The 23,511-nt window shown below is 48.3% G+C and overlaps 1 protein-coding gene and 1 pseudogene across 3 annotated transcripts in view; one reads left to right on the forward strand and one right to left on the reverse strand.

Moving 5' to 3' along the window:
- The window catches only part of RNF212B (ring finger protein 212B), a 368,589-nt gene that overhangs the window by 187,376 nt on the left and 157,702 nt on the right, over window positions 1-23,511 (reverse strand). The gene's annotated exons all lie outside the window — the stretch shown is intronic.
- Window positions 5,973-6,091, forward strand: LOC134950466 (5S ribosomal RNA; annotated as a pseudogene).

The following is a 23,511-nucleotide window of genomic DNA, read 5'->3' on the forward strand; positions in this document are numbered from 1 at the left end:
TGAATACAATTATCTATATTTGGGTGAAAGAATATATATGTGGGTGAATATATATGTAAATGTGTGTGTAAGTGAATGAAGTAACTATAAAGTGAATGGGGTGCTAGATACTGAGAGCGACCATTGGGTGAATCACAGGTGAGTGATATGCAATGTAAGAGTATAAGCCAATAGGGGACAGGTGTTAGTCTAAGTGACAAAAAGTGTTAAACTAGGGCATGAATAACTATAGTGCCACGGGCTGGCAAATAATAGTATATATTAATATTAAAGGGTGAGGAATAGGCGGAAAAAGTGAGTGCACCCTGGGGGAGAAGGGTGATGCTGTGATTGGGAATCTATATACATGAGTGAAGGGAGTGAGTGTGGTGAGATAATTGGTGTCAAGCCAGTGTCAAGATGATGTGTAGGTAGAGTGAAAGTGCTGGTTACTGTTGGACATGAGTATAACGTGGAAGATATGGCTAAATAAAAAATGCCAAAATATACATATTAAAGCATGGGATAAATGTTGGATGAAAAAAGTTGGATGAAAAAAAGTTGAGGGGCCCAAGGAGTAATGAGGTTGTCTGAGGTGCACACCTCAGATATTGTGAGAACCAAAAGGGGAACCGGAGGAATTGGATAGGTCATGAGGATTGATTGTGATCATAGTTATAAGAATACGTTGTAATTAATATTCTCATTAAGGCCATTCGGTCGAAGTCCACCCAGCCTGAAAGTCCACTCGCTTTCTTTTTTCAAAAGTTCCTTGGTGACATCGCCACCCCTGATTCCCAGATGGATTTGCTCCAGACCAAAAATCTTAAGGTCCTTCTGGTGAGCCTTATGACGGGTATGAAAATGTCTGGCAACTGTAGTTATCTGCTTCATCCGGGCAAGGTCCATGGCGGCATTACGGCAGTTGCCAAGATGTTCCAAAGCTCTTTCTTTGAGTTTACGAGTTGTCATTCCTATATATCTGATGTTGCAACTGCATGTGATGCAATAAATGAGTGCTTGCGTGTCGCAGTTGAAAAATTGTTTGATCCTTATGGTCTTGCCATATCTGTCCACCACTGAATTGGTTTTCAGAATATGGGGGCAAGCTTTGCACTTGCCACAAGGGAAAGAGCCCGTCACTGTTGTGTGTGCTGGTATCCCGCTGGCCATGAAGTCCGTAATCTGACTTTGCGTGGGTGTCTTTTTAATGAAGTGGCTTCTGACCAAATGGTCTTTAATATTTTGCGACCTGCGCCAACTCATGTTGACTTTTGAGTCTATATAAGGTGATAGGTCCGCATCTGTCTGTAATATGGGAAGATGTTTTTCAATCGCCTGTTTTAGGAGTTTCCATTCAGGACAGAAAGTTCAGATAAACCTGATTTTGTTCTCATCCTTCTTACTCTTAGACTGGCGTTGTAAGATTAGAGTGTCTCTGCTGGTATAAAGTGCTTCTTTGCGGGCCCGCTTCAGCGAGCGCTTGCTGTATCCCCTCTCTGTGTTAATAGGTCAACTGGAGACAGCGGTCTCATAAATGGATGTTCAGATCTTAAGCTGGAGCAACCAAGCCGCTTCCTGGACTTGCATCTTCGGGAGTTTGTATTACAACTGCCATCCTATTTACAGGACACATCGGATTTGCTCCGCAAGATTCAAGATATCAACTTTGAAGAGCATTTCCTATTAGCTACACTGGACGTGGAAGCCCTATACACCAGTATCGATCACCAGATGGGCTTAGAGGCAGCCAAATACTTCTTGGACTCCAGCGGGAATGATGATTTCAATTTATTACTTTACAATCTGTTGAAATTTGTACTGGAGAAAAACCATTTCACCTTCCAGGATCGGTTCTACCTACAAGTTAGGGGCACCGCCATGGGCGCAGCTTGCGCACCGACTTATGCCAATCTATTTTTGGGGAGATGGGAGCAAACTCATGTCTTTAACGAACAGAATGACAAGTATACAGAACATGTGCTAATCTGGCTTAGATACATAGACGATATCTTTATTATCTGGGATGGCACAGAGGAACTCCTGCTATCATTTTTTCATCTTCTCAACAGTAACAACTTGAACATTAAATTAACACACACAATTAGCAAAGACATGGTTGCCTTCCTGGACCTACGGATTTACAAGTCTCCAAACGGCACGGTAGCAACGGAACTCTATAGAAAAGAAACAGCTACAAACAGTATTCTCCTTCAAACCAGCGCACACTTTCCCCCTACCATAGAGAACATTCCCAAAGGGGAATTTTTGAGACTGAGGCGAAACTGCTCGGAGCTAGAGATCTATAAGGTGAAGAGCCTTGAACTGATCAATCGGCTCCGAGAGAGGGGATACAGCAAGCGCTCGCTGAAGCGGGCCCGCAAAGAAGCACTTTATACCAGCAGAGACACTCTAATCTTACAACGCCAGTCTAAGAGTAAGAAGGATGAGAACAAAATCAGGTTTATCTGAACTTTCTGTCCTGAATGGAAACTCCTAAAACAGGCGATTGAAAAACATCTTCCCATATTACAGACAGATGCGGACCTATCACCTTATATAGACTCAAAAGTCAACATGAGTTGGCGCAGGTCGCAAAATATTAAAGACCATTTGGTCAGAAGCCACTTCATTAAAAAGACACCCACGCAAAGTCAGATTACGGACTTCATGGCCAGCGGGATACCAGCACACACAACAGTGACGGGCTCTTTCCCTTGTGGCAAGTGCAAAGCTTGCCCCCATATTCTGAAAACCAATTCAGTGGTGGACAGATATGGCAAGACCATAAGGATCAAACAATTTTTCAACTGCGACACGCAAGCACTCATTTATTGCATCACATGCAGTTGCAACATCAGATATATAGGAATGACAACTCGTAAACTCAAAGAAAGAGCTTTGGAACATCTTGGCAACTGCCGTAATGCCGCCATGGACCTTGCCCGGATGAAGCAGATAACTACAGTTGCCAGACATTTTCATACCCGTCATAAGGCTCACCAGAAGGACCTTAAGATTTTTGGTCTGGAGCAAATCCATCTGGGAATCAGGGGTGGCGATGTCACCAAGGAACTTTTGAAAAAAGAAAGCGAGTGGACTTTCAGGCTGGGTGGACTTCGACCGAATGGCCTTAATGAGAATATTAATTACAACGTATTCTTATAACTATGATCACAATCAATCCTCATGACCTATCCAATTCCTCCGGTTCCCCTTTTGGTTCTCACAATATCTGAGGTGTGCACCTCAGACAACCTCATTACTCCTTGGGCCCCTCAACTTTTTTTCATCCAACTTTTTTCATCCAACATTTATCCCATGCTTTAATATGTATATTTTGGCATTTTTTATTTAGCCATATCTTCCACGTTATACTCATGTCCAACAGTAACCAGCACTTTCACTCTACCTACACATCATCTTGACACTGGCTTGACACCAATTATCTCACCACACTCACTCCCTTCACTCATGTATATAGATTCCCAATCACAGCATCACCCTTCTCCCCCAGGGTGCACTCACTTTTTCCGCCTATTCCTCACCCTTTAATATTAATATATACTATTATTTGCCAGCCCGTGGCACTATAGTTATTCATGCCCTAGTTTAACACTTTTTGTCACTTAGACTAACACCTGTCCCCTATTGGCTTATACTCTTACATTGCATATCACTCACCTGTGATTCACCCAATGGTCGCTCTCAGTATCTAGCACCCCATTCACTTTATAGTTACTTCATTCACTTACACACACATTTACATATATATTCACCCACATATATATTCTTTCACCCAAATATAGATAATTGTATTCATATAATATTTACATATATATTTTCTTCACTTACACATATCTCTTAGCTCATATTTTTATCTATCAATATTCTTATTCATCTAGTTTGTTCATTACCTACCTTTGCTCCCTTTTTCATCGTCATTTATCTCTATCATTTATTTCCAGTTTCACAACCACAGTTATGTTTATTATCCTTCCTACACATTTTGTACATTCACAATCATATACTCCAATGTTATTACCCATTCCATCATTCATACCCTTTTTTTTCACTTATATATTGTTTGTTTTTACCCACATTCTCATGTACGGAGGGTGGGCGGGGCATTCTGACCCCTCCCCTAATGCCCCTTAGCAATTACTAGGACACGTCAGTAATCTTATGCCAGCCTCCCTAAGTCTTCCGCTTCTGTCACACAGACGCGGGTATCCTAGCAACCGGACAAACTGAGAGTGGGCGGAAGTTCGGATGACAGCTTCCGCCCACACTCACCAGCGCTACGCGACCGTTCAGACGCGATTACCCAAATAGGACGGGAGCATATCCCGCAACCCTAACGACACTCAGTCTACTATACCCCGTCGTCTTCGGATCACAGTGTCATGTATGTCCCTAATGCGACAACATACTTAGGGCGGAAGTGAGAAGTGCTACTTCCGCCCCTCTCAGTTCATTTTACCTTCCCCAGTATAACCCGCCCGTATGACCTACTTGTAAGGCCCTGGATTGGACCATATGCCTAATACACATCCGCCCACACGATCAGGTATTGGCTGACAACAATCACTCAGGGTTTTTAAACACCCAGTTATGGAGACACTAAGGAGCTGTTCAGGATGGAAGTGAACAAGCCCGAGACCGGGTGAAACGCGTTTTCCTGCATTCCTACAAGCACCCGACCTGTCTGACACTTGGAGTGGTGATGTTGATCATTGTTGTACCATATTTATTGCTAAGATTAAGCACCTTTGCTACAGTGCAGAAATTGCTCTAAGCTATATTGCTGGTGCTTCCAGCCCTAGTATAATGTGCCACAACTCATCTCTCACACCCAAGTATAAATAGGTTAGGTGCGGTGTGACTCTGCATGTACTCTGCCCTTGGTAATCTCAAATTGTGTATAGCATACTCTCGTGAAGCTTTCTCACCATTGAGAGAAGCGTACAGGGGTATTTCTTTCCTGTGCCTCAGGTATAGCCCTGTGTCACAAATTAAGATCTGTCCTGATATGTGACACTGTTGATTGTTATATAAATCTAAAGTGCACTACCAACGAGATACACATATTTTTCCTGCAAGCACCCGACCTGTCTGACACTTGGAGTGGGGATGTTGATCATTGTTGTACCATGTCTATTGCTAAGATTTAGCACCCTTGCCACAGTACAGAAATTGCTATGAGATATATTGCTGGTGCTTCTAGCCCTAATACAATGTGCCACACTCATCTCTCACACCCAAGTGAAAAAAGGATAGGTGTGGTGTGATCCTGCAAGTATTCTGCCCTTGGTAATCTCAAATTGTGCATCGCATGCTCTCGTGAAGGTTTCTCACCTCTGAGAGAAGTGTACAGGGGTATCTCTCTCCTTTGCCTCAGGTTTAGCCCTGTGCCAATAATTGAGTTCTGTCCTGATATGGGACATTCTGCTCATATCACCTGTGAAATCTAAGGTTCTGGGGCACGTCATAAATTTGTCTATCGAACTGTTGACTGTCATATGAATCTAAAGTGCACTACTAACAAGATACATATATATTTTATCTTGACACCATTCATGAGATATGTTTCTCCATCTCTGGTGGTTATTTGCTTTCTAACACCTGTCATTGTGTTGTATCTTTGGACCAGGATCTGGCAGTAATCATACACCTGAGGTAACCCCCTGGGGACCTACAGTTAATGTGTAAACAACCTTCTTTTTTGCCTTTTTCTCTTCCCATCCCAGAATCACACACACATCTCTCCTCCAACTGTTCTTTCTTCTGTGAACTCTCATCCACGATTCAGAGGAGCGTGTCCCCTCAGGAGATACGCTTCCTCTGTCTAACGTGGACAGCAGATTCACACTTTTTTCACTTTCCTGTCACTTCTCTCCTTTCTCAGTACGTATTTCCAGCATTCATCTTTTCAAGGCGGATTCAATCCTCCTATTTCGGTGCACTCTCATTGGTACTATAGGTTTGAACTCTCCTACGACCATACCCCTACGTTCACGCCCAATCTCGTCCTATCTTGGAAGCTAAACGCAGGTGGGCTGGGTCAGTACCTAGACGGGCGACCACTAGGGAATACCCAGTGAAGTAGGAAACTCCCCTTCCTGTAGAAAAGATACCAACAGCAGTATCACCACTTATACTTTATTTTCTTACTTCTTCTTTTTACTCATTACGTAGGCAATTGTTTAGAAGTGTTACCAAGTGTATGGGCTCTCCCACTTCACGATTGTAACCCAATCAGGGCTGCATTAATACAAACACAGTTTGTACAGATCTTGGGCAGAGGGAAGTAGCTTAATTTATAGCCAACTTCCGACATGCAATTATCTAGGAATAATTAAGATCTGAACATCCATTTATGAGACCGCTGTCTCCAGTTGACCTATCAACACCTACTCCATCTCCAACCTGTCGTGTTTAACCCCCATGTACTTTAAAGAGTAGAAATAAATATTGTACTGGTATTACTCCTCTAATATTTAGATCAATTAATAGATAGTTAACACAAGAGTGCGCCCAAACAAGAGTCATACTTTTTCTTCTATACATGTACATTTCCCCCTTTCTTTGACTCCGGGCTCACCGCCACACGGACAGATATTATTGCTACTATTTAGCACCATTGTCCACTTTGTGGCATCCATATTTATACGTATTTTGAATCCAGGTCGGTGCAGGATCAAAAACCTTCCCTTTTTTTTGTGTTACCCCCTTCCTAGCCTGAACCAGGGTAGGCATAACCTCGCTCGGGATACCTTTCCGAGCTAAGATCTGGCGTTCAACCGCCAAGCCGTCAAACGTAACCGTGGTAAGTCTTGATAGGCGAACGGCCCCTGCAGCAGCAGATCCTCCCGAAGAGGTAAGGGCCTTGGAACTTCCAGAAGAAGATCCAGCAGATCATACCAAGCCCTTCATGGCCATTCCGGAGCAATGGGGATTGCCAGAACCCTTGTTCTTCTTACCAGCTGAAGAACCCTTGGGATCAGAGGAAGTGGAGGGAACACATACACTGACGGGAACACCCACGGTGCTGCCAGTGCATCCACAGCCACTGCCTGAGGGTCTCTCGACCTGGAACAGTACCTCCCCAGCTTCTTGTTGAGGCGGGAGGCCATCATGTCTATGTGAGGAACCCCCCACAAAGCGGTTACTTCCTCAGACACCTCCGGATGGAGGCCCCACTCCCCTGGATGGAGATAATGTCTGCTGAGGAAGTCTGCTTCCCAGTTGTCTACTCCCGGAATGAAGATTGCTGACATCGCTACAGCGTGCCTTTCTGCCCAGAGAAGGATTTTTGACACCTCTGACATTGCAGCCCTGCTCTTCGTTCCGCCTTGTCGGTTTATGTAGGCCACAGTGGTCACGTTGTTCGACTGTACCTGAACAGCCCGATCTTGTAGCAGATGTGCTGCTTGCAGGAGGGCGTTGTACACGGCCCTTAGCTCCAGGATGTTTATTGGGAGAAGGGTTTCTTGAAACGACCACTTTCCTTGAAAGGTTTCCCCCAGAACGACTGCTCCCCAACCTCTTAGACTTCTGTGGTTAAGAGGATCCAGTTCTGAATTCCGAACTTTCGGCCTTCCAGAAGGTGTGGAAGTTGTAGCCACCAGAGGAGTGAAATCCTGGCTTTCGGAGACAGGCGTATCCTCTTGTGCATGTGTAGGTGAGAGCCCGACCACTGGTCCAAGAGGTCCAGTTGAAATGGACGAGCATGAAACCTGCCGTACTGCAGAGCCTCGTAGGCGGCAACCATCTTCCCCAGAAGGCGGATGCATTGATGAACCAACACCCCGGGTAGGCCGTAATACCTCCCGGACCATTGTTTGAATCAACAATGCCTTCTCCTCCGGGAGAAACACGCTCTGCACCTCCGTGTCGAGGATCATTCCCAGGAAAGACAGCCTCCACGTCGGCTCCAGCTGCTCAGGTAGCACAGTTGGATCCTGAACCTTCCAAAGTCTCTTGGAAGGTTAAGGATCCAACCGTGCTTCCTGAGCAGCTGTGTCGTGAGCGCGATGGATCGCAATAACCTCTCCCTGGACGATGACTTGATCAGGAGATCATCCAGATAAGGAATTATGTTCACCCCCTGCTTGCGGAGAAGAACCATAATCTCCGCCATCACCTTGGTGAAAATCCTTGGTGCTGTGGAGAGGCCTAACGGCAGCGCCTGAAACTGATAGTGGTCGTCCAACAGCGCAAACCTGAGGTATGCCTGATGCGGTGATCAAATGGGGATGTGGAGGTAAGCATCCTTGATGTCCATAGACACCAGGAACTCCCCCTCCGTTAGCCCTGAGATGACAGCTCTCAGAGATTCCATCTTGAATTTGAACTCCCTGAGATAAGGGTTCAAAGACTCTAAATTCAGAATAGGCCGTACCGAACCATCCGATTTCGGTACCACGAAAAGGTTTGAATAATAACCCTTGTTCCACTGTTGAGGCGGAACCGGAACGACGACTTCCGACACCACCAATTTTCTGATGGCCTCCAGAAGAATCGCTTTGTCCGCCAGCAGAGCTGGTAAGCCTGACTTAAAGAAACGGTGAGGCGGGGGATCTTGAAACTCCAGTCTGTACCCCCTAGACACTATATCCAGGACCCAGGGGTCCAGACCAGATGACACCCATACGTGGCTGAACTGTCGGAGTCTCGCCCCCACCTGACCGTCCTCCAGGTTCAGCCGTCCACCGTCATGCGGAGGGCTTAGTGGCATCAGAAGCGGGCTTCTGGGCCTCGGAACCTGCGGGAGCAGGTTTCTTTCCTTTTGCACGACCACCTCTAAAGAAGGTGTTCGAAGGCTTGTTTTTTCTTTGCCTCGCGGGCCGAAAGGACTGTGACGCGGCTGGTGTAAAAGGCTTCTTCGTAGCCGGTGCAGCTGAGGGGAGAAAAGTAGACTTACCCGCGGTAGCTGTGGCAATCCACGCATCCAGCGCCTCCCCAAAGAGAGCCTGACCCATGTAGGGTAGGCCCTCCACGCTCTTCCTGGATTCCGCACCCGCAGACCATTGGCGCAGCCAGAGACCCCTGCGAGCCGAGACGGACATGGAGGAGATCCCCGAAGCCATGGAGCCCAGGTCCTTCATGGAATCCACTAGGAACCCTGCAGAATCCTGAAGATGGCGTAAAAACATATCATCTTTATCCAGCGTAGCCGATTCTTCCTGCATAGTGATAGACCACCTGGCAATAGCTTTTGCAATCCAAGCACAGGCTATAGTAGGCCTTAATATAGCCCCAGAAACCGTGTACATGGATTTTAACGTAGCATCCACCTTGCGATCCACCGGGTCTTTCAACGCGGTAGATCCTGGTACCGGCAGCACCACCTGTTTGGACAGCCTAGATACAGAGGCATCGACCAACGGCGGGGACTCCCATTTTTTCCTATCTTCCTCTGGGAAGGGAAAAGCAACCAAAACCCTCTTAGGGATCTGAAAATAAGAATTTACTTACCGATAATTCTATTTCTCGGAGTCCGTAGTGGATGCTGGGGTTCCTGAAAGGACCATGGGGAATAGCGGCTCCGCAGGAGACAGGGCACAAAAAAGTAAAGCTTTACTAGGTCAGGTGGTGTGCACTGGCTCCTCCCCCTATGACCCTCCTCCAGACTCCAGTTAGGTACTGTGCCCGGACGAGCATACACAATAAGGGAGGCATTTTGAATCCCGGGTAAGACTCATACCAGCCACACCAATCACACCGTACAACTTGTGATCTAAACCCAGTTAACAGTATGACAACAGAAAGGGCCTCTTAAAGATGGCTCCTTAACAATAACCCGAATTAGTTAACAATAACTATGTACAAGTATTGCAGATAATCCGCACTTGGGATGGGCGCCCAGCATCCACTACGGACTCCGAGAAATAGAATTATCGGTAAGTAAATTCTTATTTTCTCTATCGTCCTAAGTGGATGCTGGGGTTCCTGAAAGGACCATGGGGATTATACCAAAGCTCCCAAACGGGCGGGAGAGTGCGGATGACTCTGCAGCACCGAATGAGAGAACTCCAGGTCCTCCTTTGCCAGGGTATCAAATTTGTAAAATTTTACAAACGTGTTCTCCCCCGACCACGTAGCTGCTCGGCAGAGTTGTAATGCCGAGACCCCTCGGGCAGCCGCCCAAGATGAGCCCACCTTCCTTGTGGAGTGGGCTTTTACAGTTTTAGGCTGTGGCAGGCCTGCCACAGAATGTGCAAGTTGAATTGTGTTACAAATCCAACGAGCAATCGACTGCTTAGAAGCAGGTGCGCCCAACTTGTTGGGTGCATACAATATAAACAGCGAGTCAGATTTTCTGACTCCAGCCGTCCTTGCAATGTATATTTTTAAGGCTCTGACAACGTCCAACAACTTGGAGTCCTCCAAGTCGCTAGTGGCCGCAGGCACCACAATAGGTTGGTTCAGATGAAATGCTGATACCACTTTAGGGAGAAAATGCGGACGAGTCCGCAGTTCTGCCCTATCCGAATGGAAGATTAGATAAGGACTTTTATAAGATAAAGCCGCCAATTCAGATACTCTCCTGGCAGAGGCCAGGGCTAGTAACATAGTCACTTTCAATGTGAGATATTTCAAATCCACCTTTTTCAATGGTTCAAACCAATAGGATTTGAGGAAATCTAAAACTACATTTAGATCCCACGGTGCCACCGGAGGCACCACAGGAGGCTGTATATGCAGTACTCCCTTGACAAAAGTCTGGACCTCAGGGACAGAGGCCAATTCTTTTTGGAAGAATATTGACAGGGCCGAAATTTGAACCTTAATGGATCCCAATTTGAGACCCATAGATAATCCTGATTGCAGGAAATGTAGGAAACGACCCAGTTGGAATTCCTCCGTCGGAACCCTCCGATCCTCGCACCACGCTACATATTTTCGCCAAATGCGGTGATAATGTTTCACGGTGACTTCCTTCCGTGCCTTAATCAAGGTAGGAATGACTTCTTCTGGAATGCCTTTCCCTTTTAGGATCTGGCGTTCAACCGCCATGCCGTCAAACGCAGCCGCGGTAAGTCTTGAAAAAGACAGGGACCCTGCTGTAGCAGGCCCCTTCTCAGAGGTAGAGGCCACGGTTCGTCCGTGAGCATCTCTTGAAGTTCCGGATACCAAGTCCTTCTCGGCCAATCCGGAACCACTAGTATTGTTCTTACTCTTCTTTGCCGTATGATCTTCAATACCTTTGGTATGAGCGGCAGAGGAGGAAACACATACACTGACTGGTACACCCAAGGAGTTACCAGTGCGTCCACAGCTATTGCCTGTGGATCTCTTGACCTGGCGCAATATTTGTCCAGTTTCTTGTTGAGGCGAGACGCCATCATGTCTACAATTGGTCTTTCCCAACGGTCTATTAACATGTTGAAGACTTCTGGATGTAGACCCCACTCTCCCGGATGAAGATCGTGTCTGCTGAGGAAGTCTGCTTCCCAGTTGTCCACGCCCGGGATGAACACTGCTGACAGTGCTATCACGTGATTCTCCGCCCAGCGAAGAATCTTGGCAGCTTCTGCCATTGCACTCCTGCTTCTTGTGCCGCCCTTCCTGTTTACATGGGCGACCGCCGTGATGTTGTCCGACTGAATCAACACCGGCTTTCCTTGCAGGAGAAGTTCCGCCTGGCTTAGAGCATTGTAGATTGCTCTTAGTTCCAGAATGTTTATGTGAAGAGACTTTTCCAGACTCGTCCATACTCCCTGGAAGTTTCTTCCTTGTGTGACTGCTCCCCAGCCTCTCAGGCTGGCGTCCGTGGTCACCAGGATCCAATCCTGAATGCCGAATCTGCGGCCTTCTAATAGGTGAGCCTTCTGCAACCACCACAGAAGTGACACCCTTGTCTTTGGTGACAGGGTTATTCGCAGGTGCATCTGCAGATGCGACCCTGACCATTTGTCCAACAGATCCCTTTGGAATATTCTTGCATGGAATCTGCCGAATGGAATTGCTTCGTAAGAAGCCACCATTTTTCCCAGGACTCTTGTGCATTGATGTACTGACACTTTTCCTGGTTTTAGGAGGTTCCTGACCAGATCGGATAACTCCTTGGCTTTTTCCTCTGGAAGGAAAACCTTTTTCTGAACCGTGTCCAGAATCATTCCTAGGAACAGCAGACGAGTTGTCGGGATTAAATGGGATTTTGGAATATTCAGAATCCACCCGTGTTGTCTTAGCACCTCTTGAGATAGTGCTAAAGCTGTCTCCAGCTGTTCTCTGGACCTTGCCCTTATTAGGAGATCGTCCAAGTATGGGATAACTAATACGCCTTTTCTTCGAAGAAGAATCATCATCTCGGCCATTACCTTGGTAAAGACCCGAGGCGCCGTGGACAATCCGAACGGCAGCGTCTGAAACTGATAGTGACAGTTTTGAACAATGAACCTGAGGTACCCCTGGTGTGCGGGGTAAATCGGAACGTGTAGATACGCATCCTTGATGTCCAAGGATACCATAAAGTCCCCTTCTTCCAGGTTCGCTATCACTGCTCTGAGTGACTCCATCTTGAACTTGAACTTTTTTATGTAGAGGTTCAAGGACTTCAGATTTAGAATAGGCCTTACCGAGCCATCCGGCTTCGGTACCACAAATAGAGTGGAATAATACCCCTTTCCTTGTTGTAATAGGGGTACTTTGACTATCACCTGCTGAGCGTACAGCTTGTGAATGGCTTCCAACACCCTCTCCCTTTCGGAAGAGACGGTTGGTAAGGCAGACTTCAGGAAACGATGAGGAGGATCCGTCTCTAATTCCAACCTGTACCCCTGAGATATTATCTGCAGGATCCAGGGGTCTACCTGCGAGTGAGCCCACTGCGCGCTGTAATTTTTGAGACGGCCCCCCACTGTCCCCGAGTCCGCTTGAGAGGCCCCAGCGTCATGCTGAGGTTTTTGCAGGAGCCGGGGAGGGCTTCTGTTCCTGGGAAGGAGCTGCCTGTTGGTGTCTCTTCCCTCTTCCTCTGCCTCGTGGCAGGTACGACAAGCCCTTTGCTCTCTTATTTTTGTAGGAGCGAAAAGGCTGCGGTTGAAAGGTCGGTGCCTTTCTCTGTTGGGGAGTGACTTGAGGTAAAAAAGTGGATTTCCCGGCAGTAGCCGTGGCCACCAAGTCTGATAGACCAACTCCAAATAACTCCTCCCCTTTATACGGCAAAACCTCCATGTGACGTTTTGAATCCGCATCGCCTGTCCACTGTCGTGTCCATAAGGCTCTTCTGGCTGAAATGGACATAGCACTCACCCGAGATGCCAGTGTGCAAATATCCCTCTGTGCATCACGCATATAGATAAATGCATCCTTTATTTGTTCTAACGACAGTAAAACATTGTCCCTATCTAGGGTATCAATATTTTCAATCAGGGATTCTGACCAAACTACTCCAGCACTGCACATCCAGGCAGTTGCTATAGCTGGTCGTAGTATAACACCTGCATGTGTGTATATATTCTTTTGAATAACTTCCATCTTTCTATCTGATGGATCCTTAAGTGCGGCCGTCTCAGGAGAGGGTAACGCCCTTGTTTGGATAAGCGTGTGAGCGCCTTGTCCACCTTAGGGGGTGTTTCCCAGCGCGCCCTAACCTCTGGCGGGAAAGGGTATAATGCCAATAACTTTTTTGAAATTATCAACTTTTTATCAGGAGCAACCCACGCTTCATCACACACGTCATTTAATTCTTCTGATTCAGGAAAAACTGTTTGTAGTTTTTTCACACCATACATAATACCCTGTTTTACGGTATCTGTAGTATCAGCTAAATGTAACGTCTCCTTCATTGCCAAAATCATATAACGTGTGGCCCTACTGGAAAATACGTTTGAATTTCTACCGTCGTCACTGGAATCAGTGCCCGTGTCTGGGTCTGTGTCGACCGACTGAGGCAAAGGGCGTTTTACAGCCCCTGACGGTGTTTGAGGCGCCTGGACAGGCATTAATTGATTGTCCGGCCGCCTCATGTCACGTAATTCCACAAATAAAGGCATCCATTCTGGTGTCGACCCCCTGGGGGGTGACATCTGCATATTTGGCAATTGCTCCGCCTCCACACCAATATCGTCCTCATACATGTCGACACCACGTACCGACACACACCGCAAACTCACAGGGAATGCTCTAATGAAGACAGGACCCACTAGCCCTTTTGGGGAGACAGAGGGAGAGTCTGCCAGCACACACCACAAAGCGCTATATATACAAGGGATATCCTTATATTAAGTGCTCCCTTATAGCTGCTTTAATATATATATATATATATAGCCATTAATGTGCCCCCCCTCTCTGTTTTACCCTGTTTCTGTAGTGCAGTGCAGGGGAGAGACCTGGGAGCCGTTCTGACCAGCGGAGCTGTGACAGAAAATGGCGCCGTGTGCTGAGGAGATAGGCCCCGCCCCTTTTTCGGCGGGTTCTTCTCCCGCTATTTTTCCAGTCAGGCAGGGGTTAAATATCTCCATATAGCCCCTATGGGCTATATGTGAGGTATTTTTAGCCTTGTATAAGGTTTATATTTGCCTCTCAGAGCGCCCCCCCCCAGCGCTCTGCACCCTCAGTGACTGCCCAGTGAAGTGTGCTGAGAGGAAAATGGCGCACAGCTGCAGTGCTGTGCGCTACCTTATGAAGACTGAGGAGTCTTCAGCCGCCGGTTTCCGGACCTCTTCACGCTTCAGCATCTGCAAGGGGGTCGGCGGCGCGGCTCCGGGACCGGACTCCACGGCTGGGCCTGTGTTCGATCCCTCTGGAGCTAATGGTGTCCAGTAGCCAAGCAGCAAATCCACTCTGCATGCAGGTGAGTTTACTACTTTCCCCCTAAGTCCCACGTTGCAGTGATCCTGTTGCCAGCAGGACTCACTGTAAAGAAAAAAACCTAAACTAAACTTTCTCTAAGCAGCTCTTTAGGAGAGCCACCTAGATTGCACCCTTCTCGTTCGGGCACAAAATCTAACTGGAGTCTGGAGGAGGGTCATAGGGGGAGGAGCCAGTGCACACCACCTGACCTAGTAAAGCTTTACTTTTTTGTGCCCTGTCTCCTGCGGAGCCGCTATTCCCCATGGTCCTTTCAGGAACCCCAGCATCCACTTAGGACGATAGAGAAATGTATTTTCTGGAGTTTCCCAGGCCTTTTCAAAGATAGCGTTTAATTCTTTGGATGCTGGGAAGGTGAGGGGGGGCTTCTTGTTTTCTGTAAAGAAGGACTCCTCCACCTGTTCCGGAGCTGTGTCCGAAATGTGCAAAACATCTCTAACAGTCGCAATCATCAACTGTACCCCCTTGGCAAGTGATGTCGTTCCCCTCAACACATCCCCGTCACCCAGAGGCGGAACTAGCGCCAGTGCAGGCAGTGCCTTGCACTGGGGCCCGCAACTGTCAAGGGGCCCGTAGCCAGAACGGCATGTAATGAGTCAAACTGTGTTCCGCCGCCGCCGAGGAGATGATGCGCGCACCGTCTACAGGGGGGAGGAGGAGGAGGGGGGATGGAGGAGGGAGCCGCAGCAGCGCTGTGTAATTGGTAGATTCTATCTATCTATCTATCCTGTTTGCCGTAATGTGCAAAACATGGGACGCTGTCTGCCGTAATGTATAATAAATGGGACGCTGTCTGCCATAATATGCAAAAAATGGGACGCTGTCTGCCGTAATGTGTAATAAATGGGACGCTGTCTGCCTTAATGTGCAAAACATGGGACGCTGTCTGCCGTAATGTGTAATAAATGGGACGCTGTCTGCCGTAATGTGCAAAAAATGGGACGCTGTCTGCCGTAATGTGTAAAAATGGGACGCTGTCTGTTGTAATGTGTAAAAATAAGAATTTACTTACCGATAATTCTATTTCTCGTAGTCCGTAGTGGATGCTGGGGACTCCGTCAGGACCATGGGGATTAGCGGCTCCGCAGGAGACAGGGCACAAAAGTAAAAGCTTTTAGGATCAGGTGGTGTGCACTGGCTCCTCCCCCTATGACCCTCCTCCAAGCCTCAGTTAGGATACTGTGCCCGGACGAGCGTACACAATAAGGAAGGATTTTGAATCCCGGGTAAGACTCATACCAGCCACACCAATCACACTGTACAACCTGTGATCTGAACCCAGTTAACAGCATGATAACAGCGGAGCCTCTGAAAAGATGGCTCGCAACAATAATAACCCGATTTTTGTAACAATAACTATGTACAAGTATTGCAGACAATCCGCACTTGGGATGGGCGCCCAGCATCCACTACGGACTACGAGAAATAGAATTATCGGTAAGTAAATTCTTATTTTCTCTGACGTCCTAAGTGGATGCTGGGGACTCCGTCAGGACCATGGGGATTATACCAAAGCTCCCAAACGGGCGGGAGAGTGCGGATGACTCTGCAGCACCGAACGAGAGAACTCCAGGTCCTCCTCAGCCAGGGTATCAAATTTGTAGAATTTTGCAAACGTGTTTGCCCCTGACCAAGTAGCAGCTCGGCAAAGTTGTAAAGCCGAGACCCCTCGGGCAGCCGCCCAAGATGAGCCCACCTTCCTTGTGGATTGGGCATTTACAGATTTTGGCTGTGGCAGGCCTGCCACAGAATGTGCGAGCTGAATTGTACAACAAATTCAACGAGCAATCGTCTGCTTAGAAGCAGGAGCACCCAGCTTGTTGGGTGCATAAAGTATAAACAGCGAGTCAGACTTTCTGACTCCAGCCGTCCTGGAACATATATTTTCAGGGCCCTGACAACGTCTAGCAACTTGGAGTCCTCCAAGTCCCTAGTATCCGCAGGTACCACAATAGGTTGGTTCAGGTGAAACGCTGACACCACCTTAGGAAGAAACTGGGGACGAGTCCGCAGTTCTGCCCTGTCCGAATGGAAAATCAGATATGGGCTTTTGTAAGACAAAGCCACCAATTCTGACACTCGCCTGGCCGAGGCCAGGGCCAACCGCATGGTCACTTTCCATGTGAGATATTTAAAATCCACAGATTTGAGCGGTTCAAACCAATGTGATTTGAGGAATCCCAACACTACGTTGAGATCCCACGGTGCCACTGGAGGCACAAAAGGGGCTGTATATGCAATACTCCCTTAACAAACGTCTGGACTTCAGGAACTGAAGCCAATTCTTTCTGGAAGAAAATCGACAGGGCCGAAATCTGAACCTTAATGGACCCCAATTTGAGGCCCATAGACACTCCTGTCTTCAGGAAATGCAGGAATCGACCGAGTTAAAATTCCTCCGTGGGGGCCCTCCTGGCCTCACACCACGCAACAATTTTTCGCCAAATACGGTGATAATGTTGTGCGGTCCCCTCCTTCCTGGCTTTGATCAGGATAGGAATGACTTCCTCCGGAATGCCTTTTTCCTTCAGGATCCGGCGTTCAACCGCCATGCCGTCAAACGCAGCCGCGGTAAGTCTTGGAACAGACAGGGTCCCTGCTGAAGCAGGTCCCTTCTTAGCGGCAGAGGCCATGAGTCCTCTGTGAGCATCTCTTGAAGTTCCGGGTACCAAGTCCTTCTTGGCCAATCCAGAGCCACGAGTATAGTTCTTACTCCTCTCCGTCTTATAATTCTCAGTACCTTGTGTATGAGAGGCAGAGGAGGGAACACATACACTGACTGGTACACCCACGGTGTTACCAGAGCGTCCACAGCTATTGCCTGAGGGTCTCTTGACCTGGCGCAATACCTGTCCAGTTTTTTGTTCAGGCGGGACGCCATCATGTCCACCTTTGGTCTTTCCCAATGGTTCACAATCATGTGGAAGACTTCCCGATGAAGTCCCCACTCTCCCGGGCGTCGGAATGAACACTGCTGACAGTGCTATCACCTGATTTTCCGCCCAGCGAAGAATCCTTGCAGTTTCTGCTATTGCCCTTCTGCTTCTTGTGCCGCCCTGTCTGTTTACGTGGGCGACTGCCGTGATGTTGTCCCACTGGATCAATACCGGCTGACCTTGAAGCAGAGGTCTTGCTAAGCTTAGAGCATTGTAACTTGCCCTTAGCTCCAGTATATTTATGTGGAGATAATTCTCCAGACTTGATCACACTCCCTGGAAATTTTTTCCCTGTGTGACTGCTCCCCAGCCTCTCAGGCAGGCATCCCTGGTCACCAGGACCCTTCCTGAATGCCGAATCTGCGGCCCATTAGTAGATGAGTACTTTGCAGCCACCGCAGAAGAAACACCCTTGTCCTTGGAGACAGGGTTATCCGCTGATGCATCTGAAGATGCGATCCGGACCATTTTTCCAGCAGATCCCACAGAAAAGTTCTTGCGTGAAAACTGCAGAATGGAATCGCTTCGTAAGAAGCCACCATTTTTCCCAGGACCCTTGTGCAATGATGCACTGACACTTTTCCTGGTTTTAGGAGGTTCCTGACTAGCTCGGATAACTCCCTGGCTTTCTTCTCCGGGAGAAACACTCTTTTCTGGACTGTGTCCAGAATCATCCCTAGGAACAGCCGATGTGTCGTCGGAAACAACTGCGGTTTTGGAATATTTAGAATCCACCCGTGCTGTCGTAGAACTACTTGAGATAGTGCTACTCCGACCTCCAACTGTTCTCTGGACCTTGCTCTTATCAGGAGGTCGTCCATTTTCTTTGAAGAAGAATCATCATTTCGGCCATTACCTTGGTAAAGACCCGGGGTGCCGTGGACAATCCAAACGGCAGCGTCTGAAACTGATAGTGACAGTTCTGTACCACGAACCTGAGGTACCCTTGGTGAGAAGGGCAAATTGGGACATGGAGGTAAGTATCCCTGATGTCCCGGGACACCCTATAGTCCCCTTCTTCCTGGTTCGCTATCACTGCTCTGAGTGACTCCATCTTGATTTGAACCTTTGTAAGTGTTCAAATATTTCAGATTTAGAATAGGTCTCACCGAGCCTTCTGGCTTCAGTACCACAACATAGTGTGGAATAATACCCCTTTCCTTGTTGTAGGAGGGGTACTTTGATTATCACCTGCTGGGAATACAGCTTGTGAATTGTTTCCAATACTGCCTCCCTGTCGGAGGGAGACGTTGGTAAAGCAGACTTCAGGAACCTGCGAGGGGGAAACGTCTCGACTTTCCAATCTGTACCCCTGGGATACTACTTGTAGGATCCAGGGGTCCTGTACGGCCCCCGCGTCATGCTGAGAAACTTGGCAGAAGCGGTGGAGGGCTTCTGTTCCTGGGAATGGGCTGCCTGCTGCAGTCTTCTTCCCTTTCCTCTATCCCTGGGCAGATATGACTCTTATGGGGACGAAAGGACTGAGGCTGAAAAGACGGTGTCTTTTTCTGCAGAGATGTGACTTAGGGTAAAAACGGTGGATTTTCCAGCAGTTGCCGTGGCCACCAGGTCCGATGGACCGACCCCAAATAACTCCTCCCCTTTATACGGCAATACTTCTTTGTGCCGTTTGGAATCTGCATCACCTGACCACTGTCGTGTCCATAAACATCTTCTGGCAGATATGGACATCGCACTTACTCTTGATGCCAGAGTGCAAATATCCCTCTGTGCATCTCGCATATATAGAAATGCATCCTTTAAATGCTCTATAGTCAATAAAATACTGTCCCTGTCAAGGGTATCAATATTTTTAGTCAGGGAATCCGACCAAGCCACCCCAGCTCTGCACATCCAGGCTGAGGCGATCGCTGGTCGCAGTATAACACCAGTATGTGTGTATATACTTCTTAGGATATTTTCCTTGAGGACGGCCCTATCTGGAGACGGTACCGCCACTTGTTTTGATAAGCGTGTGAGCGCCTTATCCATCCTAAGGGGTGTTTCCCAACGCGCCCTAACTTCTGGCGGGAAAGGGTATACCGCCAATAATTTTCTATCGGGGGAAACCCACGCATCATCACACACTTCATTTAATTTATCTGATTCAGGAAAAACTACAGGTAGTTTTTTCACACCCCAGATAATACCCTTTTTTGTGGTACTTGTAGTATCAGAAATATGTAACACCTCCTTCATTGCCCTTAACAAGTAACGTGTGGCCCTAAAGGAAAATACGTTTGTTTCTTCACCGTCGACACTGAAATCAGTGTCCGTGTCTGTGTCTGTGTCGACCGACTGAGGTAAATGGGCGTTTTAAAGCCCCTGACGGTGTTTGAGACGCCTGGACAGGTACTATTTTGTTTGCCGGCCGTCTCTGTTGACATTATCACGTAATTCCTTGAATAAGCCATCCATTCCGGTGTCGACTCCCTAGAGAGTGACATCACCATTACAGGCAATTGCTCCGCCTCCTCACCAACATCGTCCTCATACATGTCGACACACACGTACCGACACACAGCACACACACAGGGAATGCTCTGATAGAGGACAGGACCCCACTAGCCCTTTGGGGAGACAGAGGGAGAGTTTGCCAGCACACACCAAAAACGCTATAATTATACAGGGACAACCTTTATATAAGTGTTTTTCCCTTATAGCATTTTAATATATATAGTCATATCGCCAAATAAGTGCCCCCCCTCTCTGTTTTAACCCTGTTTCTGTAGTGCAGTGCAGGGGAGAGCCTGGGAGCCTTCCCACCAGCATTTCTGTGAGGGAAAATGGCGCTGTGTGCTGAGGAGAATAGGCCCCGCCCCCTTTTCGGCGGGCTTCTTCTCCCGTTTTTCTGAGACCTGGCAGGGGTTAAATACATCCATATAGCCCCCAGGGGCTATATGTGATGTATTTTTAGCCAGAATAAGGTACTATCATTGCTGCCCAGGGCGCCCCCCCCAGCGCCCTGCACCCTCAGTGACCGCTGCTATGAAGTGTGCTGACAACAATGGCGCACAGCTGCAGTGCTGTGCGCTACCTTATGAAGACTGAAAAGTCTTCTGCCGCCGGTTTCTGGACCTCTTCATTTTTCGGCATCTGCAAGGGGGTCGGCGGCGCGGCTCCGGGACGAACCCCAGGGTGAGACTTGTGTTCCGACTCCCTCTGGAGCTAATGGTGTCCAGTAGCCTAAGAAGCCAATCCATCCTGCACGCAGGTGAGTTCACTTCTCTCCCCTAAGTCCCTCGATGCAGTGAGCCTGTTGCCAGCAGGACTCACTGAAAATAAAAAACCTAACAAAACTTTTACTCTAAGCAGCTCTTTAGGAGAGCCACCTAGATTGCACCCTTCTCGGCCGGGCACAAAAATCTAACTGAGGCTTGGAGGAGGGTCATAGGAGGAGGAGCCAGTGCACACCACCTGATCCTAAAAGCTTTTACTTTTGTGCCCTGTCTCCTGCGGAGCCGCTAATCCCCATGGTCCTGACGGAGTCCCCAGCATCCACTTAGGACGTCAGAGAAAAAGGGACGCTGTGTGCCGAAATGTGTAAAAAGGGGACGCTGTCTGCCGTAATGTGTAAAAAATGGGACGCTGTCTGCCGTAATGTGTAATAAATAGGACGCTGTCTGCCGTAATGTGTAAAAAAGGGGACGCTGTCTGTCGTAATGTGTAAAAAGGGCACACTGTCGTAATGTGTAAAAAGGGGACGCTGTCTGCCGTAATGTGTAAAAAGGGGGACGCTGTCTGCCGTAATGTGTAAAAAAGGGGAAGCTGTCCGCCATAATGTGTAAAAGGGTCTCTACATGGTGTAGTGGTACTGCCGTGCGGCGTAATTTGAATAATGAAGACTACTGTGCACCGTTATATGAATTGGTATTATTTTGTGGCCACCCTCCCTTCCCCACGAAGCCATGCCCCTATTTTTTTGTTTTACATAGAGGGGCGGGGCTCCGATGCCATTTCTTGCACACAGCACTAAAATGACTAATTACGGCACTGTTGCTAGGTATCCATTTCTCTGGCCCTTAGCAGGTCCCCCTCACCAGATCCTCTACAGGGGTGAGGCGGTGGACTTAGATGGGGGATGGGCCCAAAGCATTTTGTCACACATGGACCCACCGCTCGCTAGTTCCGCCACTGCCGTCACCGTCTGCAGTGTCAGAGTCGGTGTCTGTGTCATCCTGCAATATTGCAAGTGCACGTTTCTGAGAATGAATCGCAGGGGACCCCGAGGAGGCAGTATCAGACCAAACAACCATAGAGGACTGGAGGACCTGAGTGGCGTGCTCAGTCCTAGCAACTCTATCAGAAATCTGGGAAATAGTCCACCTCAGAGAGACTAACCATTCTGGCTCTCTAGCAGGGATCTGCGCTAAAACTGTGCAATCCTGATTACATGGAATGGAGTCCTCTTGTGAGGATAAATCCTCTGCAGCATATGATACATTGTCCCTAGACATGTTACCCCCCCCCCCCCCCACACACACACACACAACACCCCACAAACACACAGGCTATTATGAAGGCAGAGTTTCCCCCCAAAGAATGGCAGAGAGACACAGAGCGCTATTAAAGGTATAGGGAGTCCCTAACCAGCGCTGACTGTGTCCCTTAATAGGTGACATAGTCTGTATACAGCTCCCCCCTTCTACAACCCCCTTGGTACAGTACAGATAGCTGGAGATTGCTTTGGAGGAACTTAGATCCACTTGGCAGTGAGAGCAGGCAGGAAAAATGGCGCTGAACGCTGCTGGGTCCGCTCTGAGGAGAAGCTCCGCCCCCTTCAATGGCGCCGGCTTCCCTGTAAAGAGATTATACTGGCCTGGAGGAACAGTGGCTGACCGGGATCCGCAGACCCCATCAAGAGATGACCAGTGTGGGATCTGGAGCAGGCCCAGGACGCTCCCCCCAGCGCCGCACCAAGGTACACTGAGCCGCCAAGGAGCGCAGTCAAGGCCGCGCTCCCACCCTAATAGCCGCCCTCTTCACACTGTGCCCCCAGCTTGCAAGGGAAAAAAAGTAACTAACTCGCCATGTTCAGCATCTGGGGGGGTGGCGGCCGGCTGCTGGGGCGAGCGTTCCCCTGTGGTGGGGCGCGATCGGACCCCCCGGAGCTAACGTCCAGTCAGCGGAAGCAGTGGCTCAGGACCCTGCGGGGCGGACACTGCTCCCCCCCCCCCCAGTCCCACGCTGCAGGGGGGCTGTCGCCAACAGCCTCCCTGTTATACAAAAAATCCTGAAAGAATGAAATAAAACTCTTTCACCAGAGAACTCAGTAGAGCTCCCCTAGCTGTGACCGGCTCCTCCGGGCACATTTTCTAAACTGAGTCTGGTAGGAGGGACATAGAGGGAGGAGCCAGCCCACACTATTAAACTCTTAAAGTGCCAATGGCTCCTGGTGGACCCGTCTATACCCCATGGTGCTAATATGGACCCCAGCATCCTCTAGGACTTAAGAGAAATATTTATTTTAATATTATTACCAGTTATTTATATAGCGCAAACATATTCCGCAGTGCCTTATAGAGTATATTTTGGCCATTCACATCAGTCCCTGCCCCAGTGGAGCTTACAATCTATATTCCCTACCACATATACATGCAAAAACATTCACGCTAGGGTCAATTTTGTTTTTGGAGCCAATTAACCTATCAGTATATTTTTGGATTGTGGGAGAAAACTGGAGTACATTGAGGAAACCCGCGTAAGCACAGGGAAAATAGGATTTTGGTACCTACCGGTAAATCCTTTTCTCGTAGTCCGTAGAGGATGCTGGGGT

Source organism: Pseudophryne corroboree, chromosome 1, assembly GCF_028390025.1.
Source record: "Pseudophryne corroboree isolate aPseCor3 chromosome 1, aPseCor3.hap2, whole genome shotgun sequence".
Lineage (NCBI taxonomy): Eukaryota > Metazoa > Chordata > Amphibia > Anura > Myobatrachidae > Pseudophryne > Pseudophryne corroboree.